The 23,654-nt window shown below is 47.6% G+C and overlaps 1 long non-coding RNA gene and 1 pseudogene across 3 annotated transcripts in view; one reads left to right on the top strand and one right to left on the bottom strand.

Moving 5' to 3' along the window:
* Nucleotides 1-23,654, bottom strand: part of LOC132206905 (utrophin-like) — a 615,509-nt pseudogene that overhangs the window by 117,103 nt on the left and 474,752 nt on the right.
* The window catches only part of LOC132206960 (uncharacterized), a 36,379-nt gene that overhangs the window by 5,250 nt on the left and 7,475 nt on the right, over nt 1-23,654 (top strand). Inside the window, exons 2-5 of one of the 3 annotated variants that reach the window (XR_009443251.1) lie at nt 1,512-1,644; nt 14,450-14,586; nt 16,364-16,522; nt 22,773-23,038. This is a non-coding gene — a long non-coding RNA (uncharacterized LOC132206960). Of the gene's footprint in view, nt 1-1,511; nt 1,645-13,894; nt 14,587-16,363; nt 16,523-22,772; nt 23,039-23,654 lie in introns of those variants that run through there. The other 2 variants (XR_009443250.1, XR_009443249.1) reach the window with 2 other exon arrangements.

Raw genomic sequence — 23,654 nt, 5'->3', positions numbered from 1 at the left:
AGGCTCTCTGTCAGTACTGACCCTCTCACAAGGAGACACTGCCTCAGATCATGACCCTCTGACAATAATGCACGCCCACAGTTCAGATTCTATGACGCTGTTGCAGTACCTCAGTACTGAGTCTCTGTTAGTGTGGCACTGCTTCAATTCTGACCCTTCTATAATGAGGCACTGCCTCAGTATCGACAGTCTGACAATAGTTCACTCCCACTATTCTGATGCTCTGACAGTGCTGCTATACCTCAGTACTCACTAATTAACAATGAGGGTTAGCGTGAGAGGGTGGCGAGGGTTAGGGTTTGGGTTAGGACCGAGGCTAGGGGTTAGGTGTGAGGATTGGACAAGGTTTTGGATGAGGGTAGAGTTCGGGTGAGGGATGAGACTTGTGTTAGGGTTACTAATGAGGTTAAGTTTGGAGTTCGGGGTCGGGCTCGGGAGAGGTTTTGGGTTAAGGCTGAGGTTAGGCTTAGGGCTGAGTCTATGGTTAGGGTTAGAGCTCAGACCACATTTAGGTTTGGGGCTGAGGCTTCTGCTTAGGTCGAGGGTGAGTGTTAGGCCTGAGGCTAGGCTTAGGCCTGAAGCCGCGGTTAGGTTTGGGGTTGGATTGATTAGACCCACTCTGACCCATGACAATGAGGTACTACCACAGAACTGACTCTCTGTCGATAAAGAACATGAGATGCTGTCAGCTTGTCCAATCAGAGGTCCAATATTAAGGAAATAGTGCACTGTTGGAGAGTTGATAAATATAATATAACATAAAGGGAGTGCTGCACTGTCAGAGGGTTAATGACGTGGGAGTGCTGAAATAGCGCAGAATCAGACCTGAGAGAGTGCTGCACGTTCAGAGAGTTAGTACTGAGGGAGTGCTATAATGTCAGAGGATTGATATCAAGAGGCACCGCCGAAGGATCAGTAGCGCAGTACTGTCCGAAGGCCAATATTGAGAGAGTTCTGCGTCAGTGGGGGTCGATACTACAGAATTGCGACACTATCAGTGTCTGGATGTCAGACGGTCAGTTCTGAGGGAGGGCTACGCTGTTGGAGGGTCAATATTGAGTGTGTGCGTGACACTCAGATGATCACTTTGTTGGAGTTCTGCTCTGTAACGGAGTGCCACACTGGCAGCGGGTTAATATTAAGGGAGTGCTGCACTGTCAGAGGGTTAAAGATGAGGGAGGGCTTCTCTTTGTGGGGGTGGGTATGAAAGAGAACCTCCCGTTCGGGGATCAATATTAATGTTGTAGAGTCAGGAGAGAGGCAGTGCTGCACTGTGGAGGGTCAATAAGAAGCATGTCGCTCCACTGGCAAGGTGCCAATGATGACAGAATGCTGCACTGGCAGAGGATCAGCAATGAGGGAAAACTGTATTGTCAGAGTGTCTTCGCCAAGAAAGTGCCACTCTGTCGGAAGGCCAATATTAAGGGAGTGCTGCACTGTCACAGGATCAATATTAGGGGTGTGCTGCACTAACAGAGGGTCAGTGTTGATTGAATGTTTGACTGTTGCAGAGCCAGGACTGAGGGAATCCTGCATCGTTACGGTGTCATCATTGAGGGAGTGCTGCAATGTTGAAGGGCCGATAGTAAGGGAGTGTGACACTGTCAGAGTGTCATTACCAAAGGTGGGCTACAGTATCAAAGGGTGAGTAATGAGGGAATGCTGCGCTGTCGGAGGGTCAGCACTGAGGTGGGCTGTACTGTCAGATCGTCAATATAAATAATAATGTTAGGGGAGTGCTGCATTGTGAGTTGGTCCATATGAAGGGAACGCTGAAACTGTCAGTGATGCTCAGGGTGTGCAACACTGTCAGAGGGAGTGATGTACTCTGAGTGTCAGCCCGGAGGCTGACCTTCACTGTAATTGTGTCAGAATTAAAAGACCGGTCAGAGGATATAAACTGACGCATTTCAGAGCCATCAGAAGGTCGAAACAGGTGTTTCAGATCAGTTTGAGGGTGCCTCATTTGAATGTGGTCAGACTTGAGCAAGTGCTTCATTGTCAGAGGCTCAGAACCAAGTGAGTGCCTCGTTATCAGACACTGTCCTAAAGAGGGCCTTGTTGTTCGTGGCTGTGTTGTAAGGCAATTCCTCATTGCTGCAGGATCAGCCTTGAGAGTGTGCCAGTCTGGAAGGAGTGCCTAAAAACTGAGGGAGTGCTACACAATTAGAGATTCAGCGCTGAGTAAGTGCCTCATTGTCACAGAGTTAGTTCTGAGGCAGGGTCACATTGCCTTAGGGTCAATTCTGAGGGTGTATTAGGAGCAGACTGTAAATACTGAGTCAGTACCTCAGTGCATTGGATTCAGAGTTGATGGAGTACAAGATGATTAGAAGTTCAGTCCTGAAGTATTGCAGCTCTGTCAGAGGGTCAGAACTGACGGGGCAGTGCTTTACTGTCAGCGGATCAGTTCTGAGGCAGTACCTCATTGCTGGAGGGTCAGATGTGGACGAGTGTCACATTGTCAGAAGGCCAGTTCTGAATAAGTGACTTTTTGTCAGAAGGCCAACACTCAGTCAGTGGCTCATTTTGAGCAGATCAGAATTGAGGGTTTGCAACACTTTTCGAGATTCAGTCTGGAGACATTACTGCTACACGCCTGAATTGAGGGAGTGCTGCAAGATTGGAGGGTGAAAATAAACCTGAAAACAGTGACCCCTTTCAATAACCTGTAAAACACAGGGATCACTGTAAATAATCCCTAAAACGCAGAGGCCTTTGTAGGAGTGCCTCAGTGTAATGTTTTCAGAATTGAGGGAGTGCCACGTGATTACAGATTCACTGCTGATGAAGTAGCTCATTGTCACAGGGTCAGTTCTGAGGCAGGGCTGCTTTGCTGGAGGGTCACTTCTGAGTGAGTGTATTAGTATCAGCCCCATGTTGTAGGGCCTGTACTTTTCCAGGAAAACAGTTAGAATAATCTTTAATTATAAACTAATCTGAAATACTGTTTGACTTGTTAAGGTTACAATACATCCTGAGTCACCTACAGAATACGCACTTGCTCTCCCTGTGTCTCTCGGTAAGCAAAGGTAGTTTCTTTCAGACTACTCTCGGAAATAAAGTGCTGCGCTGGTGGTCAGTATTGAAGGAATGCTCCATTGTTGGAGGATCAGTACTGAGGGAGTGCTGGCCTGTCACAGGGCCAAGATTATGGGTGTGCTGTGCTTTCAGAAGGTCACAAGCAAACAAGCACTGCCAGACATAAAAAACAAAAGAACTGCGGATGCTGTAAGTCGGGAACAAAAAGAAAGTTGCCGGAAAATCTCAGCAGGCCTGGCAGCATCTGTGCAGGAGAAAACAGATTCAACGTTTCGAGTCCATTGACCCTTCCTCAGAACTGGGGATCTTCCTCAGAACAGTTCTGAGGAAGGGTCACTGGACCCGAAATGTTAGCTCTGTTTTTGCCTCCACAGATGCTGACAGACCTGCTGAGCTTTTCCAGCACTGCCAGACAACTGACGCTCTGATTGTGAAACACTCCCTCAGTACTGACCCTCCAACACTGCGTACTCTCTGATGACTGATTCTCTGACGGTGCATCTCTGCCACAGTATTAACCCTCCGTCATACTGGTATTCTCTCAGCAATAACACTCTGAGAATGCCATGCTCCCTTACCATTGACACTCTGGCCGTGGGACACCACTTCAAATTTAACCCTTCAGCAGTGCAGCACACACTCATCATTGCCTCTCTGATATTGCAGTGCTGCCTTCATACTGACCCTTTCACAGTGCAGGACACAGTAATATTGAACATCTTAAAGTGCCGCTCTCCCTCAGTGCTGACCCCCCTCTCATTTCTGACCCATTCAGTGTAGCATACCCTTTATTCTGAACCCCTCAGTGCAGCACTCCCTCAACGCTGACCTGCTTCAGTGCTGACCCCCTTCAGTCCTGATCCCCCTCAGAACAGCACTCCCGCAGTGCTGACCCCACACTGTGCTGCACTCCCTCAGAGCTCACCCACTTATCGCTGACGACCCCCTCACTTCAGCACTCCCTGATGACCTGGTCGTGCATCACTCCCTTTCTCGGACCCCTTGGACGGCGCAGCACTACGTCAGCGCTGACCCGCCAACAAGATAATGTCAGAGAGATGTTCTCCCATCACATTGACCCTCTGAGACTGGAGCATTTACTAATGTTGGCCCTCTCACAGTGAAGCTCTCCGTTTAGTCCCTCTGACAGGCCGCATGCCTTTTATTACAGGTCTTTTCACAACGCACTGCCCCGTCATCATTGATTCTCTGACAGTGCAGCCCTCTGTTAATATTGAATTTGTGACAGTGCACAACTCCATTAATATTTGCCCTCTGATAGTGCAGCTCTTCCTCAGTCCTGACTCTCTGACAATGCAGCAGTCCCCTAATTACTGTCAGAGGGTCGATACTGAGAGAATGCTGCACTGTCAGAGTCAGCTGCCCGCAGTCCTATCAGACATTCAGTATTGAAGGTATGGGAGAGGGTGAGTGTCAGTGAATTCTGCACTGCAACAGGGCCAACAGTGGTGTCCCATGGCCAGAGTGTCCATGGTAAGGAAGAACTGCAATGTCAATGTAACAGGGTCAGGACTGAGGTCAGAATTGAGACAGTACTGCAGGATTAGAGAGTCAGTGTTGTGGCTGAGGAGCACTCTGAGGTTCAGTACTGAGGGAAAGCTTCATGATCAATGGGTCAGTTCGAAAGCTGTGCTACTTTGTCAGAGGGCCATACTAATGCAGTGCCTCATTGTAATGGGATAAGAATTGAGGGAATGTCGCACATGCATCACTAGCTCATCATTGACTGTCTAACAGTGCAGCACACTCTTAGTATTGACCTTCCAACAGTGTAGAGCTCCCGCAGTGATGACACTGACCATGCAACACTCCCTCAGTACTGACTCTCCAACAACGCGGTGCTTCCTCAAGAATGACCCTCCGAGAGTGGCGCACACCCTTTTTGATGGTCAGATAGTGCGGTACTTCCTTCATATTGGATCCCCCTCGGTGCAAACTCGCCCCTCATGGCTGAAACCCCCTTCATGGAGCCCTTCCCCAGTGCTGACACCATCCCAGTGCTGAGTACCCCTCAGTGCAGCACTCCCTCAGTGCTAACACCCCATCACTGCCTCAGTGCTGACCACCTCTCGATGCTAACCCGACCTCAGTGCAGCACTCCCTCAGTGTTGACCCTGCTCAGTGCAGCACTCTTTCGATGCTGTCCCTCCTCAGTGCAACACTCTCTCATTCTTTTCACCCACACCGCCCTCAGTGTCAACCCCACAATGAGGCACCACATTCGTATGGCCCTCTGACAAAGTAGCACAGCCTCAGAACTGACCCATTGACAATGAATCTTTCCCTGTGTACTAACCCTCAGAGTACTACTGTACCACAGCACTGACACTCTAATCCTGTCGCACTGCCTTGATTCTGTCTCCTTGCCAAGGAGTGCGGTGTCAGAATTGGAAGTGGTCAGCACTGAGGGGGTACTGCACTGTGGGTTGTTAGCACTGAGGGGGAGTCAGCACAGTGGGAGAGCTGCACTAAGCGGGGATGTGCACTCAGTGGCCGGTCAACAATGAGGGAGTGCAGCACTGTAGTGGTTCAGCTTACGGGAGGTCAGCACTCGGGGTCGGGGGGTTCAGCACTGAATGCAGCGCAGCACTGAATAGGGGTCGGGCCGGGGGGGAGCTCTTTACTACGGGAGTGCTGCACTGAGGGAGGGCCAGTTTTCAGGGAGCACTGCACTGTCAGAGCGTCAAGAAGAAGGGTCTGATATGTTCTCATTGGGTCAATAATGAAGGAATTCTGCATTATCAGTGTGTTAAAATTCAGGGAATGCAACAATTTCAGAAAGGTGATGTTGATGCGGTGGGGGGTGCAGGGAGCGGTAGCATAAGGTGGTGATGGGAAAGTGGTAAGTCATGCGACACCACTGAAGGGTCAGCACTGAGAGAAAGTCACCCTCTCAGGGTCAATATTAAGGGAGAGCTTCACTGTCAGGAGGTCAATCTTCAGACAGTGCTCCAGGACTGAGGCTCAATATTAAGTGACTGCAATACTGTCAGAGGGTCAATGATGAGCATGTGCTGAAGTGTTGCAGAGTAAGTACTGAGGGAGTGCTGCATTGTCAGTGTCATCAATGAGTGAGCTCCACACTGTCGGAAGGCCAATTTTTAGCAAGTGCTGCACTGTCAGAGTGTCACGACTGAGGGAGAACTGCACTGTCAGAACAGTGAGTCATCACAGAGCACTGCACTGTCAGAGGGTCAATATTAATGGTATGCTACACAGAGTTGGGTCAGCAACGAGGGAGTGCTACACTGAGGGGAGTCAGTACGAAGGGAAACTGCCCTCTCAGAGGGTCAACAGTAAGAGTGTGCCAGCGGTTCAGTGCTGGGGAATTACAGCACTGAGAGACGGTCAGCAGTCCCTCAAGTCCTGACTCTCTGACAGATTAGTCACTCCCAGAGATTCGGTACTCCGTCATAACTAGCCGCCTGGCAACAAGGTACAAACTCAGAACTGACCCTCTGGCCATTATGCCCTCTGTCTGTTTTGACATTTTAAACATGAGGGTCTTCCCTTAATCATGGGGATTTTCAGCACTTCCTCAGTACTCCTGGCCCCCTGACAGTGTTGCACTACCTCAAACTGACCATATTAAAATGAGGCATCATCTCAATTTGATCCTTTGACAACGATGCACTCCCTCAGCACTGACCCTCTGACAATAAGGCACTCCATCAGTAGTGACCCTCTGCTGATAGTGCTGCAGGACCTCAGTACTGATCCTCCGATTGTGCGATTCCCTCAATTCTTATCCCATTACAATGAGACACGGCATTCGTACGGCCCTCTGACGAAGTAGCACAGCCTCAGAAGTGATCCATTGACAATGAAGCTTTCCCTCGGTACTGACCCTCTGAGTGCTACTCGACCACAGCACTGACACTCTAATCCTGCATAACTGTCTCAATTCTGACCTCAATCCTGACCCTCTGATTGTGAGGCACTCGGTTCTGACCCTGTTACATTGACATTGCAGTTCTTCCTCATTGTTGACCCTCTTGCAGTGCAGTATTCACTGACGCTCACGCACTCCCAATGCGGCATACCTTTAATACTGAACATCTGATAGGACTGCAGGGAGCTGACTCTGACAGTGCAGCATTCTCTCAGTATTGACCCTCTGACAGTATTTCGGGGAGTGCTGCACTGTCAGAGAGTCAGAACTGAGGAAGAGTTGCACTGTCAGTGGGCAAATATTCATGGATTGCTTGGGTCAATTTTAATGGAGTTGTGCAGTGTGACACATTCAATATTAAGAGAGTACTGCACTGTCAGAGGGTCAATGATGGGAGAGTGCTGTGCTGTTGGAAGGTGTGTACTGAAAGGGAGCCGCCCTGCCAGAGGGCCTATATTAAGGCAGTGCAGCATTGTGAGAGGGTCGATATTTAGTGCATGCTCCTGTCTCAGAGGGTCAATTTGATGGGACAACATGCCTCTGAAACTAACTTGTTGGAGTGCTGCACCGCCTGAGGGTTCGTCTGAAGGGAGTGATGCCCTGTCAGATGATGAGCTTTCCCTCATCTTTAACCGTCTGACAGTGCAGCACTCCCATAATATTAACCTGCTACCAGTGTGGCACTTGCTTACAATTGAACTTCTGACAGTGCACAAGTCCAACAAAATGATGCTCTTGAGAGTCGCACACACTCAATATTGGCCCTCCAACAGTGCAGCACTCCCTCAGGACTGACTGTCTGACATTGATACGTGGATCGTGTAGCAATCCTGTAATATTGACCCACTGACACAGCAGAACTGCCTCAATATTGTTTTTCTGACAGTATTGCACTACTGATCCTTCGGCAGTGCCCCTTGATATCAATCTTTTCACATTAGACCACTCCCTCAGCACTAACTCTCTGAATGTGCAGCACTTCTCTGGACTGATTCTGTGATATTTCAGCACTCCCACATCATTAACCCTCTGACAGTGCAGCCCTCCCTTTATATCAACCCTCCAACAGTGCACTGTTTCCTTAATATTGGACCTCTGATTGTGTGATACTCCTTCAGTGCGAAACTCTGACAATACAGCACTCTCTCTGAAATAGCTCTCTGATTAAGCACTTCCTCTGTGCTAACCCTCTGAAAATGGAGCTTTCTCTCATTACTGACCCTTTGCAGTGCTGCACTGCCTCAGTACTCACTCACCACAAGTGCAGCACTCCATTCAGAGTGATCCTCTGACAGTGTGGCACTCCCCTAATATTGGTCCACTGACTGTGTGGCACTCCCTTAATACTGACCTGCTCGCGGTGCATCACTGCTCTAATATCAAACCTGCAGCTCTATCAGAGGGTCTGTCCTGAGCAAGTGCCCCATCGTCAGCATGTCAATTCTGAGGCAGTGCCTCCAAAGCAGTGAGTCAACATTGAGGTAGCTCCTGACGGTCAGAATTACGGGAGTGCCTCATACTTAGAGGGTCATTAACTGAGGGACAGCCTCATGATCAGCGGGCCAGTCTTTACGGACTGCCTTATAGCCAGTGTGTCAGTTCTGAGGCAGTGCCCTCAATGTAACAGATTTAGAAATGGGGTAGGGGGCACATGATCAGAAGGTCAGTAGTAAGCTATTGGAACTTTGTCAGAGTGCCTCATTGACATCGGGTCCATACAGAGAGTTTGCACTGAGGGAATGCTTCCTTGTCAGAGATACAGAACTGAGAAAGTGCCTCATTGTCAGAGGCTCATTCCTGAGGCAGTGCCTCATTGTCAGAGTGACATAATCAGATAGCACTCCCTCAATTCGAAACCTTAATACTGACCCTCTGACAATGAAGCACTGCCTCAGGACTGACCCTATGATAATGAAGTGTTCCTCAGGACTGAACCATTGACGATGTGACTCTCCATTCGTGTTGACCTTCTGATAATGGGGTTCTCCTTAAGTACTGACCCTCTGACGGTTGTGCACTGCCTCAGTACTGACCCTCTAAATATCTGCCACTCCGTCAATTCTGACCTCCTTACGATGAGGCATTACCTCAATACTGACCGGGGTGCAGGTCTCTGGCACAGAGTCTGTCGCTCTTGCAACGAAGGGAAGGGGGTATAGGAGGAGAGTGTTAGTCATTGGGGACTGAATAGTTAGAGGGACAGATAGAAGGCTTGTTTGGAACCGAAGAGACTCACGATTGGTGCGTTGCCTCCAGGTGCTAGGGTCCGTGTTGTCTCGGATAGTGTCTTTGGGGTCCTGAAGGGAGAGGGTGACCAGCCCCAAGCCATGGTCCACACAGGTACCAACGACATAGGTAGAAAGAGGGATAGGGACGTCAGGCAGGATTTCAGGGAGCTCCGCTGGAAGCTGAGAGCTCAAACAAACGGAGTGGTTATCTCTGGTTTGTTACCCGTGCCAAGTGATAGCGAGGCAAAGAACAAGGAGAGATTTCAGCTGAACACGTGGCTGCAGGGATGCTGCAGGTGGGAGGGCTTCAGGTACATGGACAATTGGGGCTCATTCTGGGGAAGGTGGGACCTGTACAAACAGGACGGTATCCACTTGAACCAGAGGGGCACTAATATCCTGGGCGGGAAATTTGCTAGTGCTGTTCGGGTGGGTTTAAACGAGCTTAGCAAGGGGATGGGAAACTGTGGTGTAGTTTCAGTACACAGGAGAAAGAGAATAGAGAGGACATGGACAGGATCTCAGTGTCACAGGAGTGTGCTGGCAAACAGCAAGCTGAATTGAAGTGTGTCTACTTCACTGCCAGGAGTATCCGGAATAAGCGAGGTGAGCTTGCAGCATGGATAGGTACCTGGGGCTTTGATGTTGTGGCCATTACGGAGACATGGATAGAGCAAGGTCAGGAATGGATGTTGCAGGTTCCAGGGTTCAGATCTTTGAGTAAGATCAGGTAAGGTGGGAAAAGAGGGGGAGGTGTGGCTTTGTTTGTCGAGGACAGTATAACGGAGGCTGAAAAAACTTTTGAGGAGGACTGGTCGACTGAGGTGGGATGGGCTGATGTCAGAAACAGGAGAGGAGAGTCCACACTGTTGGGAGTTTTTTAATAGGCCTCTGCAAAGTTCCAGGGATCTGAAGGAGAGGATTGGCAAAACGATTCTGGGCAGGAGTGAAAGGAACAGGGTGGTCATTATGGGAGACTTGAACTTCCTGAGCATTGACTGGAAATGCTGTAACTCTCGTACGTCGGATGGATGAGTTTTCGTCCAATGCACGCAGGAGCGTTTCCCGACAGGGTACGTCGAAGGGCCGACAAGAGGGGAGGCCACACTGGATCTGGTACTTGACAGAGAAACAGGCCAGGTGTTTGATTTAGTGGTAGATGAGCACTTTGGAGAGAGTGACCTTAATTCGGTTACGTTTAGTTCAGCGATGGAGTGGGAGAGGAACATGCCACAGGGCAAGACTGACAGATGGGGGAAGGCAATTATAATTGGGCAAGACTTAGGAGGCAAAGAATGGGGTAGCAAAATGCAGGGGATGGGGACAATCGAAATGGGGAGCTGGTTTAAGTAACAGATATTGCGCGTCCTTGATAGGTACGTCCCTGTCAGGCAGGGGTCAGTGATAAGGTAGGGGAACCGTGGTTTACTAAAGAAATTGTATCTCGCGTTAAGCAGAAGAGCGAGGCTTATGTGATGTTGAGATGAAATGGATCAGTTGATGCGATGGAGAGTTACAGATGAGCAAGGAAGGATTTAAAGAGAGTTAAGAAGAGCAAGGAGGGGTCCTGAGCAGTCATTCGCAGGTAGAATAAAGGAGATCCGTAAAGTTTTCTCAAGGTATGTGAGGAATATAAGGATGACTGGGGTAGGAATAGGGCCAATCAAAGACAGAAGTGGGAAGTTGTGTGTGGACCGGGTAGAGATCGGAGAGGTGCTAAATGAATATTTCTCATCTGTTTTCACTGAGAAAGAGGAGAATATCATCGAGGAGACGACTGAGATACGTGCTATTAGACTTGAAAGGATTCAGGTTAGTAAGGAGGAGATGTTATCAATTCTAGAAGGTGTGAAGCTAGATAAATCCCCTGGGCCTGAGAGGATTTTTCTGAGAATTCTCTGGAAAGCTCGGGAGGAGGTGGCGGAGCCCTTGGCTTTGATCTTTGAGTCCTCATTGTCTGCAGGTTTAACACCAGAGGACTGGAGGATTGCAAATGTTGTGCCCTTGTTCAAGAAGGGCAGTAGAGATGAGCCAGGCAATTACAGCCAGTGAGCCTTACGTCTGTTGCAGGAAAAGTTTTGGAAAGGGTTATAAGAGATAGGGTTTATAATCATCTCGGAAGCAACAATTTGATTGGAGATAGTCAACATGGATTTGTCAAGGGCAGGTCGTGTCTCACAAACCTCATGGAGATTTTGAGGAGGTGACCAAGCATGTGGATGAGAGAAGGCCAGTTGACGTAGTGTACGTGGACTTCAGTAAAGCCTTTGATCAGGTTCCACACGGTAGGCTATTGGAGAAAAGACGGAGCCATGTGATTGAGGGAGATTTCGCAGTTTGGATTAGAAACTGGCTTTCGGTAAAAAGGCAACCAGTGGTGTTTGATGGAAAATGTTCAGCCTGGAGTCCGGTTACTGGTGGTGTGCCTCAAGGATCTGTTTTTGGCCCACTGCTGTTTGTCATTTTTATAAATGACTTGGACGCAGGCATAGGTGGATGGGTTAGTAAGTTTGCAAATGACACTAAAGTCGGTGGAGTGGTGGACAATGTGGAAGAATGTCGCATGTTGCAGGGAGACTTGGATAAAGTGCAAAGTTGGGCGGAAAGGTGGCAAATGGAGTTCAAAGTGAGGTGATTCGCTTTGGGAGGAATAATAGGAAGGTACAATACTGGGCCAATGGAAAGATTCTTGGTAGTGTGGATGTGCAGAGGGACCTTGGCGTCCATGTACATAGATCTCTGAAAGTTGCCACCCATGTTGATAGTGCTGTGAAGAAGGCATACGGTGTGTTAGACTTTATTGGTAGAGGGATTGAGTTCCAGAGCCGTGATGTCATGATGCAACTGCACAAAACGCTCGTGCGACCTGTTCTGGTCGCTCCGTTGCGGGACAAATTCGGAAGCATTGGAAAAGGAGCAGAGGAGATTTACCAGGATGTTGCCTGGTCTGGAGTGAAGGTCTTATGAGAGAAGGCTGAGCGACTCGAGTCTGTCCTCATTGGAGAGAAGGCGGCTAAGAGGGCCTTTAATAGAAACATACAAGAGGATCAGAGAAAGATGAGTCAGGGTGGACGGTGAGAGTCTTTTTCCTAGGATGATGATGTTGGCTTGTACGAGGGGGCTCAGCTACAAATTGAGGGGTGATGCATTGAAGACAGATGTCAGAGGCAGGTTCTTTACCCAGAGAGTGGTAAGGGCGTGGAATGCCCTGCCTGCCAATGCAGTTAACTCAACCACATTCAGGGCATTTAAACAGTCCTTGGATAAGCATATAGATGATGATGGGATAGTGTGAGGGAACGGGCTTAGATTAGTTCACAGGTTGGCGCAACATCGAGGGCCGAAGGACCTGTTCTGCACTGTATTTTAGTATGTTCACAGATGACACTAAAATGAGTGAGAGAGTAAAGTCTGAAGAGGACAATGAAAATCTGCGGAAGGATGCAGAAAGTTTAAGTGAATGGACAAGGGTCTAGCAGATGGAGTCCAATGATGGGAGATGTGAGGGTATCCATTTTGGTAGCAATTATGGAAAAATGGAGTCTTGCTTAAATGGTGAAAAATTGTAGCATGCTGCTCCGCAGAGGGAGCTGGGCAGCCTTGTGTCTGAATCAGGTAGTTTGCAGATGCGGCTGGTAATTGAGACAGCAAATGGAATAGTGTCCTTCATTGCGAGAGTGATGCAGTTTAAAAACCAGGAGGGTATGCTACAGTTGTATAGGGTGCTGGTGAGGCTTGGTGTGGAGTAGTTTGTACAGTTTTAGTCTCCTCACTGGAGAAAGGATGTACTGGCACTGGAGGGGGTGCAAAGGAGGTTCACGAGGTTGATTCCAGAACTAAAAATGTTGCTGTATGGGGAGAGATTGAGTAGACTAGGATTGCAGTCACTGGAATTTAGAAGAATGAGGGGTGATCTAATAGAAACTTTTAAAATTATGAAACAAATGGATCGGAAATTGTTTCCACTGATGGGCGAAATTCCAACTCGGGGGCACAGCCTCAAAATAAGTGTGAACGGATATAAAATTGAGTTGAGGATGAGCTTCTTCATCCAAAGGGTTGTGAATCTGTGGAATTCTCTGCCCACTGAAACAGTTGAGGTTCCCTTGTTGAATGTTTTGAAAGCCAAAACAGATAGATCTTTGAACAGGAAAGGAATTGAGGGTTATGGTGAATGGGAGGGTAAGTGGAGCTGAGTCCGCAAAAAAGATCAGCGGAACGAGCTGGAAGAGACAGATGGCCTACTCCTGTTTTATTTCTTATGTCCGTATGTCCTTAGATTGCCATCCTTGTCATTCCTCCTTCCCTGGAATCGGCCAGTTCTGAACTGAAGAGTAGGTCTTTAAATAACTCCCACGTATCAAATGTTGACTTGTTCAATAAAAGCTCCTCCCAATTAATACTGCTCAGCTCCTACCTAACACTGATGTAATTTTCCCTCCCCCAATTTCGTCCCTTCCCACAAGGTCCTGATTATCCATGGCTGTATTAAAATGTAAGGAGATGCGATCGCCCATTTAAGAAGCTCCTGGTTCACTGTTTTTCCCAAGTGGGAGTCAGCTACAGGCTTTCTTGTTCCACGATGGGGGAGGAAATGGCCTAGTGGTATTATTGCTGGACTGTTAATTCAGAGACTGAGATAACATTCTGGGGACCTGTGTTCAAATCCCAGATGGTGGAATTTGAATTCAATATAAAAGAAAATCATGAATTAAGAATATAATGATGACCATGAATTGATTGCCAAATGTCAGAAAAACTCAGCTGGGTCACTGATGTGCTTTAGGGAAGGAAACTGCCACCCTTGCATGATCTGGCCTACATGTGACTGCAGACCCACAGCAATATGATTGACTTTGAACTGTCCCCTAGGCAATTAGGGATGGACAATAAACACTGCGTAGCTAGGGATGTCCTCCTCCCATGAACAAATAAATAAAATTGGATTCTACATCTTCCGATCCAAGATCATTTCTTGCTCTCATAGTAATTTCTTTGCTTACAGTCACTTTCCCTCCTGCCTGTCTTTTTGGAATGTCGTATAGCCCTGCGCACTTAGCTCCAGTGTTGATCTCCTTGTAACCATGTCTTTGTAATAGCTATAAAATCATGCCCGTCAACCTAGAAATGTGCTATTAATTTGTTGATTTTGTTCTGAATACAATGAGCACGCAAGCAAAGAGCCATGAATTTAGCTTTATCACTTGATTTCACCTCTTGACACTATTTACAGCTGTTTTCTGTTTGTACATGCTGTCTTTTCCAGTACCACGCTGAGTATTGTTATCCCGATAGTTCTTTCGTATCAGTCCGTGTGTATTCCTGGGCGAATGTGCTCGTGTGGTCTCAGGAGTTGCGGAAGTCACGGCTCTGGGACAGCCGTTTCATGGCCCTATGCTGCAGGTAAGAAGAAAAGAAAATCTCTTGCTCTGAGCTCTGCAAACCTGGGCAATGTCAAAAGGGAAACAAGGTCAAAAGAATTTCAACAAGAATCTCAAAATTAACTGCTGAATTCATATCAACATTACGGGGATCGCCCAACTTAGTGGCCACAACATCCCACTTTCTATTCTTCACAAACAATCCAAAGGCTGACGTATCCGTGTCCCTCTTAACTTTTATGGTTTTTGAGCTAATTTCTTGTTTCTAACTTGTGCATATTTGTGGTGCCTTATGACTTCTTGCATTTAGCAATTGATAAAGTCACTCTCTCACGAGTTCAGGAGAAGCTAGTTTTATAGAATCCCCAGTGTGGAAACAGGCCACTCAGTTGAACAAGCCCACAGCAAGCCTCCAAAGAGCGTCCCACCTAGACCCATCCCCATTCCCCGACTCTATCCCTGTCAGCCTGCATTTCCCATGGCTAATGTACCGAACCTAGACATCCGTGGGCACTGTGGGTAATTCAGCATTGCCAATCCACCTAACTTGCACATCTCTGGACTGTGGGAGGAAACCAGAGCACCCAGCAGAAACCCACACAGACAAGGGGAGAATGTGCAAACTCCACACAGACAGTCATCCGAGGCTGGAATGGAACTCGGGTCCCTGGTGCTGTGAGGTAGCATTACTAACGACTGAGTCACCGTGTCACCCTGAGTTATCTTGACTCCTTCTGAAACATAGGAAGGTATCCACAAGACAAAGATCCTTTTTAATCAGCTTAATTCGTACCAACTGAGGTGGATCTAGTTGGGTGTGTAAAGAAGGGGAGTCTTTCACGAGGGAACTTAACAATTTGGGAGACTCAGTCACCGAGGGAGCCTGACCCGAAGACTGGTCAAAAGAATAATGATTCGATATGAATTAGTTAGAATGCAGCTGTTAACAGTAATCCTCCATCCCTATGTGGGAGCGAGATTTAACATTCAAAATCAAAACTGAAACTCTTGAACAAGGTAGTTCAAAACAGCCAGTTCTCTGATTGAGGTTGTGGACTTGCTCGCCGAGCTGGCTTCTTCTCATTCAGACGTTTTGTCACCATGATCGGTGACATCATCGGTACAGCCTCCAATGAAACGATGTTATTCTACTCTGTCTGGAATTGACACTGTCCAGTCTGTTACCATGAGTACTGTCATTTCCGGTTTTGATCTGTATGGGTTTGTATGTGGGGGTCCAATTGTATCTGTTTGTTGGTTGCATTATGGATGGAGAATCACGCCTCTCAGAGGACACTGCGACAAAGTAACCGTAGTAGCCCAAGCCAAACATAGACACGCACAGGAATTCCGAGAGGCATGGTTCTGCACCCGTTCTCCAGCCTCACATTCTTGGTCTCTTCAGTCTGAATATGATCACTCAACCATATCCTTGATGACAAACAATAGAGTCTTACTTCCCAAAATCTACAAACAGGACTGTCCAGGCAGATGCATTTGTTCTAATGATATCATCTTCTGCTGGAGGGATTCCGAAATGTCTGCATTCCTCCTCAACTGAGCATTCCTTGCATTCGTGGTTGACAGAGCTGTCAGCCATGTCCATTGTGCTGCAGGGTTCCCAAGCGGAATATGAGTTGCTGTTCCTGCAACTTTGGGGTGGCATCATTTGTGGCACTGCAGGAGGCCCATGTTCAGTTTGGTTATGACTTTTGAGGAACGGATGGTCCCTTTGAGATGGAAATTGGAGAAAGATTTCAGGATTTTTTCATGTTCTTGTCTTTCTGTTATGCCCCTAGGAAAAAAGCAATGAAAGTGCCGTTAATTTTTTGCATGGCGAGCTGCTGCATACGAACCGGTCTCACACCATTACCATCACCTTGCCCTTGTGAAGGCAGATATGGATAAGGTTCTCAAAGCTGATAGAAGATTGAAACCACTCTAATCCTGTGATGATGGTAAGTTTCCCTTCTTTAAAAAAAAATGCTTGCAGCTGAATTCGCATAATATAGAGCACAGTGGCTCTGGTTAACACCACTGTCTCAATTCCACCCTTTCGTGACTTTCTGTGTGGAGTTTGCACATTCTCCATGTGCCTGCATGGGTTTTCTCGAGTTTGCTCCCACAGTCAAAAGATGTGCAAGGTCGGTGGATTGGCCATGCTAAATTTCCCAAGGTGTTCAATGATGTGTAGGTTAGGTGAGTTCTCGGTGGATGGGTCTGGGTGGGATGCTGTGAGGGGCAGTGTGGACATGTTGGGCTGACCGACCTGTTTCCACACTGTAAGGGTTCTCTGATTCATGATTCCATGATTTTACTGAGCGCAAAGGTACAATATTGACTCGTCATATTTGTCTCACCTCTTTACACATTGACAAGAAAGCTTTAATGTCAGTTTCTATGCATTTGCAACTTGTCTGCTGTCTCTGACAAGGCTGACTATATCTCCTTCTCTCATGCACATCTCTTGTCCCCTAACACTGAGAGGTGACACTTGCTTTTCATTTAGTACAATCAATAAAACAATAGCCTCCATATAACATCCAGCGACTTCTCTTAACACTCACACACTGTTCTTTTTTTCCTCCAGGTATTGACCACTCATAATTTCTAATTCCTCATCTCTCTCTCTCTTTATCTCTCCTCTCCCTGTTCTCCCCCATCACTTCACTCACAGGCACCAACAGAGGTTCACAGTCACACTATGTTGCACATGCATATTCTGTCCCTCATGCACAAACACACTAAACACACACAAAAAAAGAGTCAGGAACACAGTCTCTCACGAACACGCTCTGTCACATTCTCACTCATTCATACTCCATACCGTCACACAGTCGTACACGGTCTTGCACACATTCTGTGGCACACTTGCATGCACTGTCGCAGGATCTTTTGCCAATGCTCTTAGTCTCAAGTACACACACACTACCACAAATCTCTCCCTCACACACTTAGGTTTGCAATTTCACTTGCTGTCAAGCTCACTCACACTTACAGCATGCATGAGGGAGTGAGTGTGTCTGTAACACTCCCTTCTTGTGCTAACTCCCTTTCACACACTCTCAAGCACAGTCACTGGCGCACACATTCTGTCGTGCGCACACACACACTTTCATGCACTGTCTTTGCACTCTTGAGCACAATCATATGCTCACCTCTCTCTTGCACACAGTCAATTTGATTTGAGTCAGAGACAATGGGAGCTGCAGATGCTGGAGAATCCAAGATAATAAAATGTGAGGCTGGATGAACACAGCAGGCCAAGCAGCATCTCTGATGAAGGGTCTTGGCCCGAAACGTCAGCTTTTGTGCTCCTGAGATGCTGCTTGGCCTGCTGTGTTCATCCAGCCTCACATTTTATTATCTTGATTTGAGTCATCTTTGTCACATGTGCCCAGGTACAGTGAAAAGTTGTCTTCTGCATGCAGTATAGACAGATCATACCATACAAGGCGCATCAGTGAAACGGAACACAGTGACAGCGACAGAGAAGATGCACAGAGAGCAAGATCAAAATTAGATTTAAGCTTTTCAGTGTCCTATTCAGATGTCCAATAACAGCGGTGAAGAAGCTGTTCTTGAATCTTTTCACGCATGTATACAAACTTTTTTTAACATCTTCCCTTCCGAAAAAGGGAGAAGAGAGTGTAATTGTGGGGTGAGAAGGGCCTTTGATTGTGTCAGTTTCTTTCCCGAGGCAGCGGGAAGTAGAGGTGGAATCAACGAATGGAAGGCTGGTTTGCATGATGGACTATGCTGTGTTCATGACTCTGCAGTTTCCTGTGGTCTTAGGAAGAGCTGTTGCCAAACCATGCTGTGACATGCATCCAGATAGGATGCTTTCTCTGGTACATGAATGAAAGTTGACCTTGCGGACACTCCAAACTACCTTGGCCTGCTGGGGAAATAGAGACATGTGGTGTGCTTTTTTGCCCATTGCGACGATCTGGATGGACCAGGAGAGATTGTTGGTGATCGACACTCTCAACTATCTCCACCTCAGCAACACCTCACTGTCTGATGCAGGCGCTCACACACTCACATTCTGTCACCTATTCTGTCTGTCTGTCTCTCTCTCTCGCGCTCGCTCTCTCTCTCGCGCTCTCTCTCTTGCGCGCGATCTCTCTGTCTCCCTCCCCCACCCCCCCAACCTCTCTGGCTTTGTCTCTCTCTCTCTCTCTCTCTCTCTCTCTCTCTCTCTCTCTCTTTTTCTCACACACCAACTCATTGCTCAGTATTCCATGGTATCTGAATTGTTGGAAGAATTAACTTAGACTGAGCGTGGATTTTCTCCCAAATTAGTTATGACAAAGCAGAACCAATTCTGCCTGGAAGAAGAAAGGCAGGAGCCATAATAATTAGGGATTGTTTTGCTAGAGGAACCGTGCTGTGATATGCATCCAGATAGGATGCTTTCTGTGATACATCAATGAAAGTTGCCCTTGTGGGCACACGGAATTGCCTTAGCCACCTGGGAAGTAGAGACAACGGTGTGCTTTTTTGCTCATTACGATGATGTGGATGGACCAGTGAACTAATCTAAGCCCATCCCCCCGACACGATCCCATTATCATCCATATGCTTATCCAAGGACTGTTGAAATGCCCCTAATGTGGCTGAGCTGACTGCATTGGCAGGCAGGGGGTTCCACATCCTTACCACTCTCTGAGTAAAGAACCTGCCTCTGATATCTATCTCAAATCTATTATCCCTCACTGTTTCGATGTGCCCCCTCATACAAGCTGACGCCATCATCCTCGGAAAAAGACCCACACTGTCCACCCTGTCTCATCCACTGATCATCTTGTATGTCTCTATTAAATCCCCTCTGAACCAACTTCTCTCCAATGAGTACAGACCCAAGTCCCTCAGCCTTTCTTCAGAACACCTTCGCTCCGGACCAGGCAACATCTCCTCTGCACCTTTTCCAATGCTTCCACATCCTTCCTGTAATGGGGCGACCAGAACTGTACGCAGTATTCCAAATGAGACCGCACCAGCTTTTTGGACAGTTGCTCTGGATCTCAATCCCACTGCCAATAAAACCTAAACGACCGTAAGCCGCCTTCACAGCACTATCAACCTGGATGGCAATTTTCAGGGATCGACATAGATGGACACCCTCTGCACAGCAACACTACCAAGAATCTTTGCATTGACCCAATATTCTGCCTTCCTATTATTCATCCCAAAGTGAATCACCTCACATTTATCCGCATTGAACTCCATCTGCCACCTTTCCGCCCAATTCTGCAGTTCATCCAAGTCTACCTGTCACCTGCAACATTCTTCCACATTGTCCACCACTCCACCGACTTGAGTGTCATCTGCAAACTTACTAACCGATCAACCAATGCCTCCGTCCAAGTCATTTCTAAAAATGACAAACAGCAGTGGTCCCAAAACAGATCCTTGAGACAAACCAGTAGTAACCAGACTCCAGGCTGAATATTTTCTATCAACCACCACTGGTTGCCTCCTTAGCCAAAGCCAGTTTCTAATCCAACCTGCTAAATCTCCCTCAATCCCATGTCTCCACGTTTTCTCCAATAGCCTACCATGTGGAACCTTATCGAAGGCTTTTCTGAAGTCCATGTCCACCACGTCAACTGCCCGACCGCCATCCACGTGCTTGGTCACCTTCCAAAATTACTCAATGAGGCTTGTGAGACACGACCTGCCCTTGACAAATCCATGTTGACTCTCTCCCATCAAATTGGTGCTTGCTCGATGATTATAAATCCTATCTCTTATAATCCTTTCCAAAACTTTTCCTGCAACAGACGGAAGGCTCACTGGGTTTATAATGACCTGGGTCATCTCTACTGCCCTCTTTGAACAAGGGCACAACATTTGCAACCCTCCAGCCTTCTGGTACTAAATCTGTCGACAATGAGGATTCAAAGATCAAGGCCAAAGGCTCCGCCGCCTGTTCCGTAGCCTCCCAGAGAATCTGAAAGTTTCGAAGGATGATGCGTTGTATCCGGAGGTCGGTGCGGTGGTACGTTAGGACGAGGGAGACGTTGTTTTGGTTGTTGTTGCGGGGTGGGGTGAGAGGGATTTGTTGCAGGAAATGCTGGAGACACGGTCGAGGGCGTTATCAACCACAGAGCGGGGCAAGTTGTGGTCCTTGGAAAATGAGGACATCTGAGATATACAGGAACAGAATACCTCATCCTGGGAGTGCAGATGCAGAGGCAAAGGAATGGGGAATAGGGGATGAATTGTTGCAGGAATATGGTGGGAGGAGGTGTAATCTTGGTAGCTGTGGGAATTGGTGGAGTTGAAATGGATATTTGTTTCTCAGTGGTTGGAAATAGAGTGGTCCAGGTAGGAGAGAGAGGTATCAGAGATTGTCCAGGTTAACTTCAAGTTCGGGAGAAAGGTGTTGGTGAAGTGGATGAACTGTTAGAGCCCCTTGTGGGAACACGAGGCGGTGCCGATACAGTCATCAATGTAACGGAGGAAGAGGTGGGGTTGAGGGCCAGTGTAGGTACGGAAGAGGGAGCGTTCCATGTAACCTACAAAGAGGCAGGCATAGCTTGGGCCCATTTGGCTACCCTGGCCACCCTCTTTGTCTGTAGGAAGTGGGAGGAATTGAAAGAGAAACTGTTGAGGGTTGTTCAAGGACCGGAACTTCCCCCTCCTCAGTGGTCAAAAACGCCCTCGACCGTGTCACCCGCGTTTCCCACAACTCGTCCCTCACACCCGCACCCCATAATAACTACCAAAACAGTGTCCTCCTCGCCCTCACGTACCACCCCACCAACATCCGGATTCAATGCGTCGTCCTCCGACCCTTCTGCCATCCACAATCCGACCCCACCACCAAAGACATTTTTCCCACCACCCTTAGGTGACCCCCCCCTTATCCGCTCCACACTCCCCTCTAGCACTCCCTACACCCAGCACTTTTCCCTGCATATCCATAAATGTTGTCATCACAACGTTTAAAATTCACTGGTCCCGATACCTCCCCCCTCACCCCCATCCCAGGCCCCAGGAAGAATTTCCTCGTCAAACAGATGTTTACCTGCACATCTGCTAATGTGGTAGACTGTATCCACTGTTGCCATTGTGGTTCCCTCTACATCGGGGAAACCAAACAGAGGTTTGGGGACCGCTTCACCTGTGCTCAGTTTGCACGAAAGAACTGCACCTCCCAGTCGCGAACTGTTTCGACTCTCCCTACCAATCCTCAGGGAACACGTCCATCCTGGGCCTCCTGCAGTGCCACAACGATGCCACCTGAAGGTTGCAGGAGCAGCACCTCATATTGCGCTTGGAACCCTGCACTCCATGGTATCAATGTGGACTTCACAAGCTTCAAAATCACCCCTCCCCCTCCCGCATCCCAAAACCAGCCCACCTATCCCATCCTGCCACCTCAAACTCCACCCCCATTTCCTACCTCCTAACCTCTTCCCGCCCCGGAGACCTGTTCGTCCTCCCCGGACTGACCTATCCCCTCCCTACCTCCCCACCTACACTCACCTCTGCTGGCTCCATCCCCACCTCTTTAACTTGTCTGTCTCCTCTCCACTTATCTTCTCCTCTATCCATCTTGGATCCGCCTCCCCCTCTCTCACTATTTATTTCAGAACTCTCTCCCCCTCCCCCTTTTCTGATGAAAGGTCTCGGCCCAACATGTCAGCTTTTGTGCTCCTCAGATGCTGCTTGGCCTGCTGTGTTCATCCAGCTGCACACTTTGTTATCTCTACATCTCTTAACAACATCATTAAGTGAGTTCTAGAGAGAACTATGCAGGGTAGACTTTGGGTTTATCATTCTAACTTGCCAGTCCTGAAAGATGAAAGTTGGTTTGTGTTGGATGTTTGTCTCATAGCTATGAAAGATATCCTGAAAGGATTTTTCAAATCTTTTGTTGAGAATTGTACCCATTTAGTCACTAATCCTTTTCGTTCTTTAAAGTTTCCTTGGTCGTGACAAATTTCAAATATCTGCAGAATTTTATTTGGCTTTGTATTGGTTCTCTGTGATTGTCTGTTAATGGCTCCGCGACCTGCCAGCTAATTACAGAATTTATCATTGATGTGCCTGTACCAAAATCTTTCGTCTTATACTATATATCCCAATTTCAGGAGAAAGTCCATAGAAACCTTTTAAAGGAAAGGGGATGAGAAAGAAAATCTATCGATCAAAATCATGAATAGTTGATAAATTATTTGCATTCCATATTTCCAGAACCTGCCCCGGAAGAGAGAGCCCAGAGAATTGCCAAAGCTGTCCGCAAACAGTCAACAGAAGTGAAGGAAAATTGGGAACAACTGAAAATCCGTGCGAGCAACTGGCAGAAACAGGTGGAAAAGGGCGTTGGAGAAACTTCAAGAACTGCAGAAAGCTCTGGATGATCTTGAGGCTCATGTGAGAACAGCTGAGGGGGTCCACACTGGCAACCTGTGGGTGACCTGCTTATTGACGCATTGCAGGATCACATTGATAAAACCACAGTAAGTGCAATTACATTACACTTCACTTATGAACAGATGTCACCACAATGTTGTATCGAGACGATCAGTAATATGAGTACTTCAGTAATATTGATTGAATGGTTGTTAACTTAATTTGCAAATTAAAACTTAGTTGAGCATGCCTTCTGATGATATCACATGGTTAATATTAGAAGAGTTGAGGATTCTATTAGTCAGTGACATCAGCTGAGTTATCTGCTTGTTGCCATGTTATCAGGGTTCAAGGTAAAGTCTTAGCACGCCATTTGGCGACTCCTTAGAGAGAGACAACTGGTTATGATTTAACCTGAAGATCACCATGCGTCAGGGAAGTAGAGGGGTTGAGGCGAAGACCCTTTGTGGTCAGCTCACTGGTGTGGCAATTGAGCCCTCTCTGCAGGGCATCAGTCTGCATCACAAACCAACTGAATTTGAATAGAGTTTAGGATTGGAGAGCAATCCATGCAATTTTTTTTTAATGAATGTTTCTCACTGGGACTTTCTCACCGGCAAACTTTTTAAAAGCCAGCTCAGCCATACAGGCGAGATCAGTTCCTGATCTCAGCTGAATTTTTTGACGTGGGGTGGGTCAGCGTTAGGAGTTCATTGATTGGAA

This window comes from Stegostoma tigrinum, chromosome 44, assembly GCF_030684315.1.
Source record: "Stegostoma tigrinum isolate sSteTig4 chromosome 44, sSteTig4.hap1, whole genome shotgun sequence".
NCBI lineage: Eukaryota > Metazoa > Chordata > Chondrichthyes > Orectolobiformes > Stegostomatidae > Stegostoma > Stegostoma tigrinum.
The sequence above is the reverse complement of the archived record's forward strand: the minus strand, read 5'-3'. Positions and strand labels throughout refer to the sequence as shown.